The sequence below is a fragment of the Bos indicus x Bos taurus genome, chromosome 8 (assembly GCF_003369695.1).
Source record: "Bos indicus x Bos taurus breed Angus x Brahman F1 hybrid chromosome 8, Bos_hybrid_MaternalHap_v2.0, whole genome shotgun sequence".
In the NCBI taxonomy this organism is placed as follows: Eukaryota; Metazoa; Chordata; class Mammalia; order Artiodactyla; family Bovidae; genus Bos; species Bos indicus x Bos taurus.
This window is the reverse complement of record NC_040083.1, coordinates 22,307,810-22,327,152: the sequence shown is the minus strand read 5'-3', so window position 1 is coordinate 22,327,152 and position 19,343 is coordinate 22,307,810. Positions and strand designations below refer to the sequence as shown.

The 19,343-nt window shown below is 37.2% G+C and overlaps 1 long non-coding RNA gene across 1 annotated transcript; it reads right to left on the bottom strand.

The window, feature by feature from the left end:
• Nucleotides 1-4,329: 4,329 nt before the first annotated feature.
• Nucleotides 4,330-17,362, bottom strand: LOC113896966. The gene is made up of 3 exons (XR_003512203.1): nucleotides 16,907-17,362; nucleotides 11,294-11,377; nucleotides 4,330-5,051 (listed from the first exon to the last, which is right to left on the bottom strand). It is a non-coding gene; the product is annotated as an uncharacterized LOC113896966 (long non-coding RNA).
• Nucleotides 17,363-19,343: the final 1,981 nt, after the last annotated feature.

Here is a 19,343-nt window from a genome sequence, read left to right as displayed (position 1 = left end):
AATTTACACAACCATGGAAATTGTGGGTGAACACGATTGCTGAACATGTCTTTAATTTAAAAAGAAAAACAATAATACACCTTTTAGTGTCTATTGTTCTTAATTGGAGTATAAAAAATAATGAATTTGTTGTAGCCTATTTGCTCTGAAGTTATAAAAATGTGGTTATTGCTTATATAAAACATAATATTTTAAAACTCTGTTTTTAGCATCTGAAATATACATTGATACTTTATCTCACTATCTCTTTTGAAGAAGAAAAACTAATCACAGAGCTCCTTCTTCTAGGCAGAGTTCAAGATCCAGTCACTTGCGATCCTCACAATAACCTTATAAAACTATAATCCTAATTTTAATAAGAAAACTGAGGCTCAACTTGGTTGAGCAGCTTAACTAAGATGACACTGGGGAAAAGTAAGCATTCTAACTGATAAATCTCATAATTTTAAGAAACCTGATAAGTTCAAATTTTCTAACAAATTAATCATGATGCCTTAAAGTCTGTGAAATCAATACTCAGTATCATCTTGTGTGTCAGTCACTCAGATGTGTCCAACTCTGCGACCCCATGGACTGTAGCCCACCAGGCTCCTCTGTCCATGAAATTCTCCAGGCAAGAATACTGGAGTGGGTTGCCAGTTCCTGCAGTATCATCTTACATTATCACTAATTGAACAAATCACCATAAGAACAAAATTGAGATGCAATATACACATAAGCAATTCACTGTATATTTATTATGTTACAAGACACTCTTCACCTGAATTGATTTTAGAGTTGAAATGGGTCCTAATATGTATGAAAGAAATGTCAAAGCTTCTTAAAAATATAATCCATTATATACTGCAGATCTAACATCAGAATAAACATTCACTGTCTAATATGAGTTCAAAGCAATCTAGGCCTTTTCATTCAAAACAATACATCCCCAGAAGAATGTATGTTTAGCCCCAACACAAGATTCTATCTCATTTGTCTGCTTTTACTTTCTCTTAAGAACTAGTGCTATGTTCTTCCCTCGTGGTCTAGTGACTAAGACTTCTCGCTCTGTTGCCCTAAAGGCCCAGGAGCAAGCATCGAGAATGAAAACAGAACACGAAATCTGGTGCAATGGGTCTGGGGACCTGCAGCCCCTATTGGACTGAGGTGCAGAGTCCACTCTGAGTCCAGCTTTTATTTCTAACTGCAAACTACAAAACTTTCTTTGATCTTTCTTTCCCAAGACACTACACTGACATAGTCCAGATCTCCTTGTTTTTACCCCAGGCCATTCCCTTCTGGGATAGTCTCAGGAACAATCAGCAAGTGCGTAGGCAGTGTTCATACCTAATGCCGACCCGGTGTTCCAAGGTCCATGCCCAGTCATACTCCCTTCTGGGTCTGGCCTTGGGGTCTGTAATAAGGCTATTATTCTAAGAAAAACGTGAAAAATAATCATCAACACAGTTTCTTGATATATGCTATTTTTCCAGGTGCTATTTCTATGAAATTTCTCAAGGCTGTGAAAGTACATTATTAGCAATTCCCACTACAGCACTCCCAATGCAGGGGGCTTGGGTTCAATCTCTAGTCAGGGAATGAGATCTCACCTGACAAATCAAGAGTTCAGATGCTTTAACTAAAGATCCCACGTGCCCAAATGAAGAGTGAAGAAGATACATGATGCAACTAAGACCTGGCACAGCCAAATAAATTAATATTTCTTTAAAATAATAATATAAAAAGCCCTAGGGCTAAACCTCTAGCTGTGTATGTAAGTATTCGCTCTTAGCTTTAAAAGTGGACTGTCCTTGCGTGGCAGGTTTATCCTCTGCTTTCAATAGGCTGTTTTTACACCCTTTTCCCCATACAGATCACTTTAATCACTTTTAACAAATTCCTTAAACAGAATGGGAAACTTGACATGAAACAGAATAGGAAATAAAAATGGAAATAGGAAAATAGGAAATAGAGGAAAAATAGAAAATAAAAATTTTTATGAGAAAAACACAAAGATGAAATTATGTATATGTAGGTATGTGGGCTGGAGAAGGCAATGGCAACCCACTCCAGTACTCTTGCCTGGAAAATCCCATGGACCGAGGAGCCTGGTGGGCTGCAGTCCATGGAGTCTCTAGGAGTTGGACACGACTGAGCGACTTCACTTTCACCTTTCGCTTTCATGCATTGGAGAAGGAAATGGCAACCCACTCCAGTGTTCTTGCCTGGAGAATCCCAGGGACGGGGGAGCCTGGTGGGCTGCCATCTATGGGGTTGCACAGAGTCGGACACAACTGAAGCAACTTAGCAGCAGCAACAGCAGGTATGTGGGCATACTGTTTATATAACAAGCATACAGTTTTCACTGTGGTTTAAAAGGATAGATCTAAGAAGATAAGGGGAGGGAATAATAGGGACAGCAAGACAATTGATATTTATAAAACAACAAAGGGTATGGGCTTGGTCTCTGAATTCCAGAATGCATGAAACTTGAGTAAGGACAAAATAAAAAAAGGCCATTTGTGGATAAAATCAGTGTGATAATAACAATTATAATATGTAAAAGTCATATTGTTGCTGTTTTAGTCACTAAGTTGTGTCCCACTCTTTTTCAACCCCATGGACTGTAGCCCACCAGATTCCTCTATCTATGGGATTCTCTGGACAAGAATACTGGAGTTGGTTGCCATTTTCTTCTCTAGGGGATCTTCCTCACTCAGGCATCAAACCTGTGTCTCCTACATTGGCAGGAGAATTCTTTATCGCTGAGTCACCAGGGAAGCTCTACTACCAGTTTTCAAAGCTATAGAGTGATTTATATTTTATTGTCTTTTCAAGGGTTTCCCTCGTGGCTCAGAGGGTAAAGCGTCTGCCTACAACGTGGGAGATCTGGGTTTAATCCCGGGTTGTTCAAATGTTAAATGCCACAGAGGTGTCATTTTGACAACTGAATATTTTTGGTACTATGCGTGGCCATAAATGCTTGTTAATGAGTTCTAGTTAACAGAATGCTGAATAAATGAACTTTACTAAATATTAGGGTGAATCAGTTTTTATTCTAGTTTTTAAGTTGGGTAGAAAAGTGTATTTCTTTATACATATGGTTGTAAACTAGTGAAAGTTTAAAAACTTCAGTAGATGCAGTCTGAAAAACGAGATGCAAAAGATATGTAATTGAATTCATAAATTTGAACTGGGATATGATGAAACCTATTCAAGGGAGAGTTCAAGTTTTAAGAAAAATAACAGGAACACCACCAGAGAGGTAAAGCACTGAACTGAAAGTATCCATTAGCTTGTGGTAGCAGTTATTTTCTTATGTTTAATCTCTTGAAATTGTGTATAAATACCCATTATGCCTCCAAAAGGATTTAAAGAGAAAACTGGATACATAAAATGATTAAATTGTATAATTTCCTAAAGGAATATTTTTTGGGTTTGGCCCATAATGAAAACTTGTGAGGAGAAAGGAGGAATATTTTGAAATTAAATCCTCCTAACCAAATTAATTCTAATTTTCTCATTTTATTTAAGTGCAGCTGAACAATAAAAAATTAAAAGTAATTATTGACACATAATGAATATTAGTGATTTTTATGTTCTTTTTAAAAGTATCTTAGAATTAATATGTTAAAGCCTTCTGAATATAAATTAAATCACTGACTTGATATTAGTTAACCAACTCTTAATATATTTTTCACTTGTTGAGATATTAATGTCTTTGGCATTTAGGAAAAGTATAGCTTGCTAATTGATACATCATTCTTTTTCTCTGCTGCTGCTAAGTCGATTCAGTCGTGTTCGACTCTGTGCGACCCCATAGACGGCAGCCCATCAGGCTCCCCCGTCCCTGGGATTCTCCAGGCAAGAACACTGGAGTGGGTTGCCATTTCCTTCTCCAATGTATGAAAGTGAAAAGTGAAAGTGAAGTCGCTCAGTCTTGTCCGACTCTTAGCGACCCCACGGACTGCAGCCAACCAGGCTCCTCTGTCCATGGGATTTTCCAGGCAAGAGCACTTTTTCTCTACTGGTATACAATTTCTGGTTTCCTAAGCTAAATGCCTTCTCAGAATTATGTTCTCATACTTCGTCTTGTCATCTTATTTTAAATATAACCCTTTAAGAAACACTTATGCTACAAGTTCAATGTTCAAGAGCTCTAATTTTACAGTCTTGGAAAACTGTAGATGGAATGGGCCCAAACTAACATCAACTCCTTATGAAAATGGGATTTCTGTATATGTATGGAAGAATATCATTTGCACTGTTTCTTCATATATTTAAATCTTTTAGAGATTATCCTGGATTCTAACATCTCTCAAAATTTGGACATTTTTCCATTTTCATTTCTGTTGTTCAGGGGTAATTTTTATCAGATGTGATCAAAATACCTCTCCATATTTGTACCAAATACATACATTTGTCTCCTGCTGTTATTTTTGGGAAAATAAACCTTTTGCTGATCTGAAATGAGGGATTGAGAAGATTGCCTAGCTTTTCAATGATAAAATAAGAGAATAGAAGAAAACCCAAGTAAGGGACTGGGAAATGGAACTTAAAATCTGTTCAAATACTATTGCATTTCACATTCTGCTCTTTAGTATTTATCTCTTTATCACCACCAACACTCAAGCCATCCCTCCTCCCAAAATCTTAAAGATAAATGTTTTCCTTCAGAAAATCAGAATTTAAAACTGCTGCCATCAACAGAGGATTCTGAGAAACATGAGAGGGGTCCCTGGTCTGGACTAGAGGAGTGAAAATAAGGTAAAAGGCAAAGCAGAAGGAAAGAGGATGACACATCCTAGAAAGTAGAATGCTTTGGCCATCGGATGCAAAGAGCTAACTCATTAGAAAAGACCCTGATGCTGGGAAACTTTGAAGGAGAAGGGGACAGCAGAGGACAAGATGGTTGGATGGCATCACCGACTCAATGGACACGAGTTAGACCAAGTTCCAGGAGATGGTGCAGGACAGGGAAGCCTGGCGTGCTGCAGTCCATGGGGTCACAAAGAGTCAACGGAATGGAGGGAACTGCGAACAGGTGCACAAATGGTAGACCAGATGGAATCCTAGAGATGAGAACATTCCATTAGTACTTAGTTACTCACTGGCAACTTTGATATATATAAAGTATATATTATATATGTAAAAATGTGAATCTTGCCCTATACTAGAAACTGGCTAAGACTACAGAGATGTAATCAGGGATTCCCAACTTCACTTCTAGGTGGTGGGCACATTTAACCTAGGTAAATAATGGTTAACAGTGTTTTCTTTTATGTTAAAGATGTTAAGAGTTAAAGTTGTGTAGTAGAGAGACCAAAAAAGACTGGTGAAATTTGGGTTCAATTAGAATTCCACTTGGCTTTGTCCCCAGACACTTCTCTCTATAACCAGTGACAATACTCATTTGCAATTTGGGCCTTGTCATCACAGCCAAACACACAAAAAATGATTTCTTTGGAATAACTTAGATTTTAGAGGGCGATTTCAGAGAGAAAAATCAATGTAGCTTACAGCACAAGTAGATTACTAACTGTTACAAAATTCTCTTTGTAATTTCTTTTATAACTTTCTATTTTATTCACTGTAGACAGAAAAAATACAGGCAGAAATGCTTTGAATACAAAATATACCACAGTACAAAAACTATTTGCTGATAAATTTGGTTCACTCAATTATTTGGAATAGAATAAGGGGAAAATTGAACTGAGGAAGTCATAGAAATTATTTTATTTAATCTTCTCATTTTACAGATAAGGAAATAAAGTCTGATGAGATACAATGAATTACCCATGGTCACAGAGCTAATAACTGGTAAGACCCCCTGTCTCCAGGCTCTGCATTCTAATTTTTGCAACACACTATTTTTTGTTGTAGCATTTGTATACTTAAAATGATACCTTTTAGGCATTCAGTTCAGTTCAGTCACTAAGTTGTGTCCAACTCTTTGCAACCCCATGGACTGTAGCACACCAGGCCTCCCTGTCCATCACCAACTCCCAGAGTTTGCTCAAACTCATGTCCATTGAGTCGGTGATGCCATCCAACCATCTCATTCTCTGTAAACCCCTTCTCCTCCTGCCTTCAATCCTTCCCAGCATGAGGGTCTTTTCCAGTGAGTCAGTTCTTCTCATGAGATGGCCAAAGTATTGGAGCTTCAGCTTCAACATCGGTCCTTCCAATGAATTTTCAGGACTGATTTCCTTTAGCATTGACTAGTTGGATTTCCTTGCAGTCCAAGGGACTCTCAAGAGTCTTCTCCAACATCACAGTTGAAGAGCATCAATTCTTCTCTGCTCAGCTTTCTTTATGGTCCAACTCTCACATCCATACATGACTGCTGGAAAAACTATAGCTTTGACTAGATGGACCTTTGTTGGCAAAGCAATGTCTCTGTTTTTTAATACGCTGTCTAGGTTTATCATAGCTTTTCTTCCAAGGAGCAAAATGTCTTTTAATTTCATGGCTGCAGTCACCATCTGCAGTGATTTTGGAGCCCAAGAAATAAAGTCTGTCACAGTTTCCATTGTCTCCCCATCTGTTTGACATGAAGTGATGGGACTGGATGCCATGATCTTAGTTTTTTGAATTTTGACTTTTAAGCCAGCTTTTTCACACTCTTCTTTCACATTCATTAAGTGGCTCTTCAGTTTCTCTTCACTTTCTGCCATAAGGGTGGTGTCATCTGCATATCTGAGGTTATGGATATTTCTCTCAGCAATCTTCATTCCAGCTTGTGCTTCATCCAGCCTGACATTTCGCATGATGTACTCTGCACATAAGTTAAATTTCATATGTTGTACTCTGCATATAAGTTAAATAAGCAGGGTGACAATATACAGCCTTGACATAATCCTTTCCCAGTTCGGAATCAGTCCGTTGTTCCATGTCCGGTTCTAACTATTGCTTCTTGACCTGTATACAGATTTCTCAGGAGATAGGTAAGGTAGTCTGGTATTCCCATCTCTTTAAGAATTTTCCAGTTTGTTGTGATCCACACAGTCAAAGGCTTTGACATAGTCAATAAAGCCAAAAGGAACAGAGCAAGTAAGTGGCTATCCAGAGATGGCATACAGGTAGTATATTATGAGAAGTGGCAAATCATGGAGGACTTCTCTGAGAGCCATTAGGTCCCAAGTTCTTTGGAGTAGAGATATTGGGTTATTTATTTCTATATTCCCAGTGCCAACAATGTATAGCTTATTCAGTGGCTTTCTTCTGCTGACACACAGTAAGGAAGTAAGACAGTAGAAGGAGCATAGTCCAGGTTCAAAGTGAGAAAATCTGAGTTGATGGATGAATGACAAGACAAAGGTAGAAAACAGATAACAGTGAAAATATCAGAGGCATACTGGAACATTTAGAGGCTAAAGTCATGATACTTGGGGCTTACTTTAAAACAATTGAGCAAAGAGAAAATAAATGAAGGAAATATGGTAAAATAATAGCAATTATTAATGTAAGGTGATTGGTATATGGGCGTTTATTATGATATTCTCTCTACTTTGTAGACTATTTGCATTTTTATGATACAGCTAAATGTAATATTACATTTTCTCATTTCAATACTGTCACTGTTCTCAATTCTTATAGGAGAGAGAGCACCAGTTTGCAAATGTGAACCATCTCTGAGCCTAACTTTCTTTGCTGGGTCCACTTCTGTCCACTATCAGCAAGGAGTGTGAGGGTGATTAATCCGTTAAGGCAGATCACAAAATTTTTATGCTGAACTTCACCCAATAGGTGATGTTCAAATATGTGACACTTTCCTCATACTTGGCCTCAGAAGCTTGCAGACTTGAGGTAGAAAATCTACCGCTCCGGGGCCTTTCTAGAAAAGGCACTATAATTGCATCTACTTTCAGACTGTTGTTAGGATCTAGAGGATAATGTGTACAAATCACTCAGCACCTCGCCTGCAACAGGGTGAGCACCCAGTACGCATTAAGTATTTTTAGCAGCAGTCAAAATTGAAAAAAGAAATGTATTCAACTTCATCGGGAATCTCCACAGAGTAGTAGAGAAAAATCCCCACTTAGCATAACTCAGTTTTCTCACCTCAAAGGCATTGTGTGGGTCTTTCTCTCTGAACAAATGGAAGTTGTTTTTCTTTCCATAACAACATTAATTCTTTGGATTAGAGAGTGAGAAGGCCATTGGACGATTTCTGAACTCTGACTAAGCAGATACAAAAGAGATGATAAAAGCTGGGTTTGTTGAGCAGGTCTTGCTCATTCCAGAATGATGACACAAGTTTGGGTTAAGGATAGTGAAGATACATAAAGCGGTTGTACTGACATTTCAACTCAATTCTTTAAGCCATGTTTATTAATGCCCTGACTTCTGGATTCTCAGGCAACTACCCTCTCTCTCTGTGGAGGATGTTCATTTCAGAGGTGTGCCTTTGAGTGAACTGAAAGGACCCCGAGGAGAATGCCTGTCTTTCCTGCCCCCAGCCCCTCCTGTCCTCGGTAAATCTAAATGCAGGGCTTTCATCTTCTCATCTCTCAGCTTAGGTCTCCTTTTGTTTGGTGATGCCCAGTTAGGTTGCTTTGTGTTGGTTTCTCTGGGAGGCCTGCCAACCCCAGTCTCAGAAAATGTTCGAAATGATTGAGATCAAACGCTTTGAGACAGTGTTACATTTCCTTTTCTTCCCCAAGCTTGTCTTTGTTTAGTCCATGCCCTGTTTTGTCTTAAATCTCTCTCTCATGTAGTGCCTCTACAGCCAAAGAGATTGCTAGGTCGTAGAGTCATACTCTTTGAATTGATCCTAAGAGTCATCAAATCCACCTGCCCAATATAGGAATCTCTTTCACAATTCTAACCCACACTTGTGTTAAAATATGAATTGCACACACTTCATAAAAGGGAATTCATTACTACAAAGGGTGTTACTTTCATTTTTAACCTAGTTTTTAGAAATTTCTCCATATCTTTTAAGAAATAGAATTGCACAGAATGTCTATGTGATGAGTAGCTATCATATTCCCTCTTCTCTTACTTGTCTTTTCTTTATCAGATTAACCCCATTTTCTAAGCATTAAGGAGAAATTAACTATACAAGTAGAAGGTAGCCAGAAAAATAGACAGATACACTTCATGGAATTCATTCAACAAATGGCCCAAAGTATGGTTCAGAAACTGTACTACATTCTGGGGATATATACTAAATGATTCCATTCCCCCCAAATTCATATGCTGAAATTCTAACCTATCAATGTTGACAGTGTTAGGAAGGGGAATGTTTGGGAGATGATGTGATCATGAGGTGGAGGCGCTCTCATGAATGAGATTAGTGCCCTTATTAAAAAAAGTCCCCAGAGAGCTCCCTTGCTCTATCACAGGACACAGGAAGAATCCTCCCCAAACAATGAGTTTGCTAGTATCTTGATCTTGCACAGCTCAGCCTCCATAGCCTTAAGAAATACATGTCTGCTGTTTATAAGCTTTTGGTCTGTGGTATTTTGTTACAGAAGTCTGAATGGACTAAGACGCATAATAAGACTCTTAGCAGTGTCCTCACAAAGTTTACCATCTAGCAAGAAATACAGACATTAGAAAGGCAATTAACCAAAGACAGCCACAGGGTAAAAATGAAAGTGTATAACAGGAGCACTTTTCCTAGGTAGGTGGTCAGAGAAGTATCTCTGAGGAAAGAATATTTGATCTCAGACCTGAAAATATTTAGGAATTAGTCAGGCAAGAAAGTATGTGTGTGGAGGAGACAGAGGTGAGAAGGGGTGAAATAAGGTATTCTAGGCTGGGTGGTTGGTACTTGGGTGGTTCTGAAGTGAGGAGGAATTGAGTATATTAAAGGGAACATGAGAGGTTAGAACTTTGTGAGCAAGGGAGGGAGTTTCATGAGGCTGAATCTTATATGGTTTTGGACTTTATTATGAGAGTAATAAGAAATGAAGGGGGAATTTTAATTTGATAAGTCATAAGATTTCCAGACATTATACCACTTCAGCCCACCTGTCTTGGACAGACTCTAGTTATTCACCATTCTGCTTCAGATGTGGTGCAAGGCATTAACCACATGTGCTATGCAGGGTCTGATGAGTTCAGACTGGGCTGGGCTGTAGACTCCTCTGCCCTGGATATCCTAAATGGTGTTATTTGCTCAGATGGCCACTAAGTCATGGCTTATTATATAAACCCTGTGGTCTAGTAAACCAATGCCCTGTTTGAGTTGGATTTTTGACCCTAGGTGGACTACAAGGGAACCTTATGCCAAACAGGGATGTCAAGGATTAAATTCATATTCTCTTTCTGCATCTTATTTAATCTGTATAATTTGAGTTTTGCTGTCATTTTGATTTTTCTTCTTTCTTCCATAATACGTTTCTTATTATAAAAGCAAACTTGTAAAATATAGAAAAACATGGCAAAAATAGAAATCATCAATAATTAAATAGAAATAGCTACTATTATCACTGCTATTTATCTTTCTATAAGTATCATTTTCTACACCTGAGATCATATTGTGTTGTATTATAGCCTGTTTTTTTCCATTATTATTAGGTCATAAGAATTTATTTTCCACTGTAATTAAATGGTCTTCATATGTGCTTCTTATTTAAGGATGTTTAAGCTTCCTGATATTTTACTTTACAAAAGAATATTTTTATATTTAAATATTTGCTTGTATTTCAGAATATTTCCTCAGATTAGAACCCTACCAACATATTTAAAACTTCCTTGATACGTAATTACAAATTGCTTCACCAAATCTGCTGACTAAATTTATACTTCTACCTGCACTGTATATTTTGAACAAACCATGCTAATTAAGGTCTTCCCTTGTAGCTCAGCTGGTAAAGAATCCACCTGCAATGTAGGAGACCTAGGTTCGATCCCTGGGTTGGAAAGATCCCTTGGAGAAGGGAAAGGCTACCCACTCCAGTATTCTGGCCTGGAGAATTCCATGGACTATATAGTCCATGGGGTTGCAAAGAGTCGGACATGACTGAGTGAATTTCACTTTCATGCTAATTAATAGGAGAAAATAAAATGTCATTATTATTTTAATTTTCATTTGTAATTATTAATGACATTAATGATTTAAAATTTTGTCATAAGCCACTTCTATCTCCCTTTGGATAAACTGTATCTTTTTTTTCCTATGTATGCATAGTGATCTTACTAAGTTTCTTATACATTTGTGTAATCCTTTTTTATATAAGGATTTTAATCCTTAGTTTTCCATAGCTCCCATAAATATTCATCTCAATCCATTTGGAAATTTTAATTTTGTGATATAATAATATAGATAAATCTTTAAATACAGCCTTTTCTGTGTACATACCATTTGAGTGTTATTGTAGTAAAAAGGAAAAAACCACAGAGGTTTCCTTGCCTGATTTACTTTCTCTTTCAGTTTGACATGAGCCTAAAAAAAAAAAAAGTAAAGTAAAAAACAAGCTTTCATGGGCTTCACTCTAAATAAATCTTATATAAATCCTTTCAAATGCAGTTAGAAATAAGTCAGGAAGAATCTTATTTCTCTAATAAAACTAAAGACTTAAAAATGTAATTGAGGGTATGAGTTGGGGCCTGCAAAGATTGTATTCCAAGACTTGCCTTAATATTTTATAGTGTGCATGTATTTCATTGAAGACAGAAAAAATTAATAAGACTCACATAATTCTTTTCTGGTACATGGTAATTACTCAACCACCATCAAATAAATGGAGTTAACTTATTATTTGTTGTAACTTTTATTTAAATTCTAATCTTAACCCAGTTCTCCTTAGGAAGGACTTTGAGATCAAACTGTTCCGAACCTACTTTCTAATGTATAAAATGAGGATAAAAATTTAGACTAAACACCACAGTGTATGTAAAATACTGAGCCTAGAGGCATCATCCAGGAGACGGTCTGTTAGTGCTACATGTCTCTACTCGGCCTCTCACTCCTGTCTCAGGGTAGGAAAGATTCTGTAGTTCTTGAGAAAGAACATATGTGTATCTGAGTGCGGGCAGCCTACACTGGCATAACCCCAGTAGCATGTCAGGCTATCCAAGTGGAAAAATAAATGCTAGCTGAATTTTGCATATTGAGAGTCAACTGTGCAGCTAGTATTGTGTGAGGCACTGGTCATACTGAGAATAATAGAACTCACTGCCTGCATTCACAAAGGAGTATTGGAACCTTTTGAGTAAACACTGAGAAATGCTGATCAAACTAATTTACCACTAGGTCCAGCTTTGCCTATTCTGCTGCTCCAATTTAAAATTTTCCTGGAAACAAGAAATGATCACACTGACCGCCTGGCACTGGAGTATGGGGGAGATCAGCTCTGCACATGTACCATGTGATAATCCAGAAGAATCAAAGAAAATAACGTATTTATTTAGTCAACTAAGTAAGGAGGCAGGGTACAGCACCCCACGGTACCATCTAATGTCAGAAGAAGTGGTTTTCATGTGATTCTGATGAAATATTCCAATAAAAAAATTCAAATAATAAAAGTAAGTCACTTGCTCCCAGAGGAATTGCTGACTCTTTCTTGTATAGGGCATATTACTGACCACATAACTCTGTGGGATTTTCAAGTTTCTTGGGACAACACTGCTTTTAATAGTAAGTAAAACAAATTTATAAAAATTCTTATGATTCACATTTTTCTTATACAATTCTTTTTTTTTATTTTCAAGCTATATATTCTTAAAGTTTCGCAAAATGGAGACATTTAATCTTAGAGAAGAGATTAACCTTTTATCTACCTGGTTTGTTTTACTTAGTAGGATAGGAACATATGTACTATAACCTACAAAATATATGATATCAACTGCCAGCATAGAAGTCACTGAATCTTTTTTACAGGCAGTTTTTTCTCTTAAACTAGAAGAAATCCTAATTTAAAGAGTACATGTAAAAGAAAAAGAGAACTTGTGCTCATTTCTTTCAATTTGTGTGTATCTAATGTTTCTCCAGAATTAAGTATAAATAAAACAAATTTTAGATGTGTTTTTGTTTATTATTTCCAAAAGATCTGACTCAAACACATTAAATAATTTCAGATGGAAGCTCTTTATTCCTAAGGCTCTTTATTCCTTTATTCCTCTTTATTCCTTAAGAAACCATCCACTTAAATATCAGGTGAGTCTTTGTGCTTCCAAATTATATTACCACTATTCAATTAAAAATGTGGTAAGTGGACTTTTGTTACCACCTTGGTAACACTCTTGGCTTCTTCTCTCTTCGCACCTAATTATTTACTTGACTTTTCAGGGAGCTATTTGCACAGCCTAATGGGCAGCCCATCATCAGTTAAAGTCACCTGTCTGGTTCAGAAGTGTTGGATTTGAGGGAGATCAGGCAGAATATAAAAATTGAAAAGAAAGGACAGGAAGGGAAAAGAGAAAGGAAGAGAGAAAAAGAAAAACAAAGAACAGAAAAAAGAAAAAATCTTAGGGTAATATAGATGTGTTTTCATTACTTTGGATATTTTCTGAATCTTTTGCAATGTAGTTCATCACTGCCCCAGCAGATTTATTTTCTCTCAAGTCTGGGTTGTAGGAAGTTTAAAAAAGGCACTGGAAAGTGATAGAAGTCTTCCATCCTGGTATCTTCTAAGTATAGGCAGTCCATGTCCAGTCATGAGGCATTTGCTGGATCATTGTCATTTTATAAGTTAAAGCCAAGGGAAACACTCACACAAACATCACTAACACCCTTAAGGCAACAACCACTCTGGAGATTGTGCATTGAGATAGGAATTATTATCATTTTCTACCCCTGGTCTTTCTGATCACTTGTATGCCTTCCAACATACAGATAGGTCCGAAGGAACATACATGTGATTTAACCTTATAATGTGTAGGTAGAATTGCTTGGTACACACAGAATTCAGCTCAGGTGCTATGTCTGGGGGAAAAACTATTTTAAGTGATTTAGAAAGAGTGCTATAAATCTGAAACTGATTTTAACAGGTTCTAAAGTGTAGCTATAATTTGAGTCACATATATAATTTTGCTTGCTATAATTTCTAAATATTTTATTTTGAACTTTATTAATTTGCTTCCTTAGTTTTCAACTATTCTGATAAACATAAAAAGGAGTGCCAAGAATTCCTCTTCTTTCTTACTATGTTCTTTCTACAACTTGGTTTCTTATTTAACTTCCTGTAATTCACCAAAAGGCCAGGAATTAATTTTATATAATTTATTTGGAGTGTGTGTATGTGTGTGTTTGAGAGAACAAGACATAGAAAGAGAGAGAGAGGATCATCAAAAAAGGCTGCCTTGGTAGTGTTGCAATAAGTAGAGAGAATTATCCTTGAACACAATTGTGCTGTTAAGCTGCTTTTTGGGTACAGGGGTCATAACAACTTTTTAGAGAGTAGAAAAACAAAAAGTGAAAGAAAAGGAGAGTTTCCTTGTGACAGAATTATGTCAGAACATATATGTTTTGTACATTTATCTTTGCTGCCATAATTTAGTTTATATTGAATTTTCATATTTATTAATTTCTATGGTATATGCCTTGCACTGGATACATAATGAGAATTTCTAAACCTGCAGCTTCTTAGAGGAAAGTGTAAAATTATTAAATGTGTTCACATAAACTTAAAAACATACTATTTTGGTCTTTATTCTCTCGGCTATAAAGAAAAATGTTAAATTCACATTTTTTTTCCTCCACAGCTTTGTCTCTGTCCCTCTTTCTACTGTTCTGACTTCCAGTGTGGGGTAATGTGTTTGTGGTTTCAGTTGCTGGCTATGTTCAGGGGCTTTCAGCTATGCATGAGGAACAACAGAACAGCTTTTAGTTAAGGGTAACTATATACCAGTCACCAATAGCCGTCAGCATTTTGAGAGGTTAGACTTTACCAGGATATCCTTGAATGCTGGATATTGAAAAGGAAAGAAAGCAATCTATAAATGTGCATAAAACTGTAACTGTGATAAAATAAAATCTTTAGGAAACGTTTCATTTATTTCTCATTCAATTTGAGGGTAGCTCCATTTTGTTTATAATCATAATGCTTTCTTAATCAACCTGGACTTGCTTTCTTTAAGTATTCCCCTTCCCTTCTGGCCTTGGTGTGCCTTCGAGTCTCAAACAGGAAGACAAACTCTAAGGATGTGAGATAAAAGGAATAGCTTCTTCTCTGTACGTGCTGAAGTACGTTTAAAAAATGTTTGAACAAGTCCTCAAAATCTGAGCCAAAAAGAAAGAAAGAAAAGGAAAATGATACAGAACAAAAGAGTAGAAGTTTGTTACACACACGCAAATGCACATACTTGTATCTTTGGAGGTTCTTGGTTCTCTGGTTACCTTCTTACCCTGAAAATTATGTTGGCATGTTTTCTTCTGAAAGCCACATCACATCACAGATCTGATACTTGTAATGTCAAATATTAGCTTTAATATATAAGACACTGTATGCCTTTTAAACAGAAACAGTTTATAGTCATACTAAGAGAAATTTCTAAATTTCCTTCTTAATTTTACAGATATTATAATAGAAACACTAGTGATTGAATCAATACAGTTGATTGCAACTGAGAGTTGTTTTCTGTGTAAAGTCCTTAGCCATATCTACTCTGGATCTGACAGCAAAAACAGTAGATAATTACTCAGACTCTGGATCGAGACTGCCTGGTTTCAAATCCTGGCTCTGCCCCTGGAAGCTACATGGCCTTGAGCAAATTGCTCAACTTCTCTACCTCAATTTTTCATCTGTAGAATGGCCAAACTAACAGTACCTATTTCAAAGGGTGGTTGTGAGAATTAAATGACTTGAAAGATGTTTAAAATTGCTCCTGGTACATAGAAATCGTCAATAAATGTTAACTATTATCATCAGTCAATCACCTCTGCAGTGCTTGGGAGCTCAAACTGGACATTGTTTTTTGGGAGGAAATTGATGGCTGCATATTACTGTATATTCCACTAGTTGCTGTTATTAGAGGAAACATTTAAAGGCTATTGACCAAGGAGGGAGTTAGCCTTGTGTAGTTGGATCCTGCCAGTTGTAGCCATCCCAGACCTGGCTGCCCACTTCCCTGACTCGCCTGGCCTTCTTTCACTTTTGCAAATCTGCTCCCTCATTTTTAACTTGGGGTTTTAATCATTTACATTGATTAGCCGTTTGGCACCTCCTCTTTCTGTCTGCTTTGTCTGTCTCTCAAAACGATGATTTCCAGCTTGCTCTGACCCTGGTATTTAGCTCCTAAGATGTCCTCAACACCTCCGTGTGCATCATCCTTCAATGCCTATTTTGTCTCATTCAGCCTTGCCTCCTCTTTTTCCAGCTCCCTGCTCCAGGGCTTATGGCAGAAAGAGGCCTTAGAAAGCATTGGTTTGGTAGCTTAATATTCAAACCCTAGGAAAGGCACTCCTTGGTTTCATAGAAGCTACAGAATGTAGCAGTGATCCACACATTTTAGGGTACACCAGAATTATTTGGGGTGTGTTTAAAATGCAGATTTCTGAACCTTTTTCCCAGAGATTCTGATTAAGTCTTTGATGGGGCTGATGAATTGGCATTTTAATCCACATGCTAGGTGCTTCTGAAGCAGACTAGTCTAAGAAGCTTAATTTGAGAGACACTTGACTAAATTTCTGTCCTTGAATATATAGTCTGCTATATTGGCCTTTTCTACAAACTCCTTTCTTGCTTTCTGGAAAACACTGGGCACCGGGCCCACAATTATGCCTAAAAATAAATATATAGTGAAAAGGAAGAGGGTGCAGAGATAGCATTTTCCCCAGGGTTAGACTTTTTTCATGCCTCCCAATTCTTACAGCAATAAGTTAGTTGGCCAGTAATATACTTTTATCCATATCTTACCTTTCAGAAGACAGAAAAGAACCCATACTTTTCCCAAACTACACTTCCATATTATTCTTAAAGAATTATCTATTTACCCCTTTAGCATTTCAGATATTTTCAGAATGATCACTTACCCCTTTAGAAGAATATGCAGCCAGAAGATTTGGGAGAAAACTGAAATGAATTCTCTGAGCTATGATTCTTGAGTCAATTCTTCACTCCAATTTCCGCACCCCCTCTTTTAGGCATCTTCATACCCACATGCCTGAATTTGAGCCTTATGTCACTACCACTAACCTCAAGCCAGAGGCCAAGAGAGAAGAATAGAGCTTTCTTCACCGAGCAAGGCTGAGTAATGCCATAGTCTCACCTTCCCTGGGGCTCAGTGTGCCACTGTAGCCCAGCCAACTCTGGTCTTTTCTGGGAGTCGTCCAGCCCCAGCCTCCTGCTTACATGACCTGAGTGCGCTATCCTTGCCAGACTTTGAAACTTCTATCCATGAAGCATTTAAACTACACAGGCAATGCCGAAACCCATTCTTCCTTCCTGGCTTCTCTGGTTTGGTAAGTCTTCCTTTCTGTAACACAGTCGTGTGTGGAGCATAATTTGATAGAGCCTGGCTCTGTACTAGAAAAGGAAAACATGGTCTCTGCACTCCAGGAGTTCATCAGCTAGCCAGGAAGTCAGAAAAATAAAAGGCTCAAGTGCATGGTGAATTGAGCCATAACTGAGGATAGGCCAAGTGCACCAAAGTGTTGTCCCACACTGATCTGTGATCAACAGTGTCCTTGGAGCCTTTGAGGCTCCTGGGATCCAAGTACCACAGTCACCTAAGCTCTCTCTCCTCATGACTGAGGTCCTAGGTCTCTAATGCATAACCTAAGTCTCACCTAATGGCAGCATCTTCTAAGCTCTTCCTTTACTGTTAATAAAACATAAAAAGTGCTTCCACCTCCCCTCCATAGGAAATTAGTTTTTCATCAATTGAAATCCTATAATACTTTACCTCAGCATTCCTGTGGTGCTTACCAAAGTTTACCTTGCATTATGGCTATTTAAATACATGCTTTCTCTCCCTTCCAGATTAGAGATTCCCTGAGAGCGTGGACTACTCACCTCAGTGCCTTGCATGGAGCACCATACATAATTAATTAATGCCTAATACATATTTGAACAAGTGAATCAACAAGGACAACAAAACCCTTCTGATAAAAGATCTTGAACCTGACGTATCAGAGATTTCCCTAGTATGAATCATTTCCTTTTGGTTTTAGATTTTGCAATCCTCCACCTCTGGTCTTGGAAGAGGAGGAAGCAGGGAACCAACCAACTCAGGCCTTCAAATTCTGATAAATTTTAGCAGATCCAGGAGTTTTTGTCTATAAATAATAGGTTGAAAGACAAATATCAAAAATTCCAGTTATTCTATGTTTATATGTTAGTAAATACTCTGCTCACAAAAATCAGATGTGTAAATCTGAAGGCTAAGTTGTGCAGTTTATTGAGAAAAAGACACAGTGAAAACAATGGCAGGAGAAACTCTTTATAACTGCCGATTTAAAGTACTTTATCTTGACCTTGAAGACTAAGTAAAAAAAATACCGCATGTAGAATATTTACATAATTGTTAGGACAGCAGATAAAATAATGAAAGGGAAGAAAGTTGAGCATTTACATAGAACTTCTCCATTAGGCCCTATGTAAATGGCTTTTGTGTAGAGTATCTATTCAATATCTATAGCCACTGGGTGACATGGGTGTTACTGACTCGAAGGAATCTAAGAAACTTAGACAAGATCACTTGTTCAGTATGTGGAGGAGGCAGGCTACACATCTAGTTCTATCTAACTCCAAGTCCCATCTTCTTTAATTATGTTGGTTAAGTATCAAAGATGTAGCTGAGTCACCAAAATGAGGTAACAGAGATGTCTCATTTTAATATATTTTTAATGTATTATAAGTAAAATTAATAATTTATTCACTCTGCAGATGTAGTCTTTTAGTGGCTACATTATTGTTTGAAGTTCTTGTGTATTATAATATGCAGCATGGGAACAGAGGCACATGATTGCACTAAATGGCCTTCGAAGTATAGTATAAAGTGATTAGATTTAGTATGTGTGAAAATCCCCAAATAAGTTATCATACAATTAAAAAACACTGAGGTTATGATTTGGTGACCTTCTGGAAGGAGTGCCCCATGCTACTGATACCTGTCCTCATCATAAGAGATTGGAGTTGACGGATAGGAAGGGGAGGCATTTAAATTCTTCCCAACTCACTTTTCTTGGTAATTTTCAGTTGTTTTATTTATAAAATGGGAAAAATAATAGTACCCACTTGGTACAGATATAAAACTAGATAATTTATATAAAGTGCTCATTAGAATGACTGAATAAATCATCTATTTTAACTATTGTTCTTAAAGTACAAACATTCACTCATTCAACATTCATGTACCAAATACATATTGAGTATCTCAAAGTGCCAGGCAGGATAAATACAATGTGAATAAGACAGACAAGATTATTGACCAATGAAATTAAGATTTAATTTGAGTAGTTGTATTGC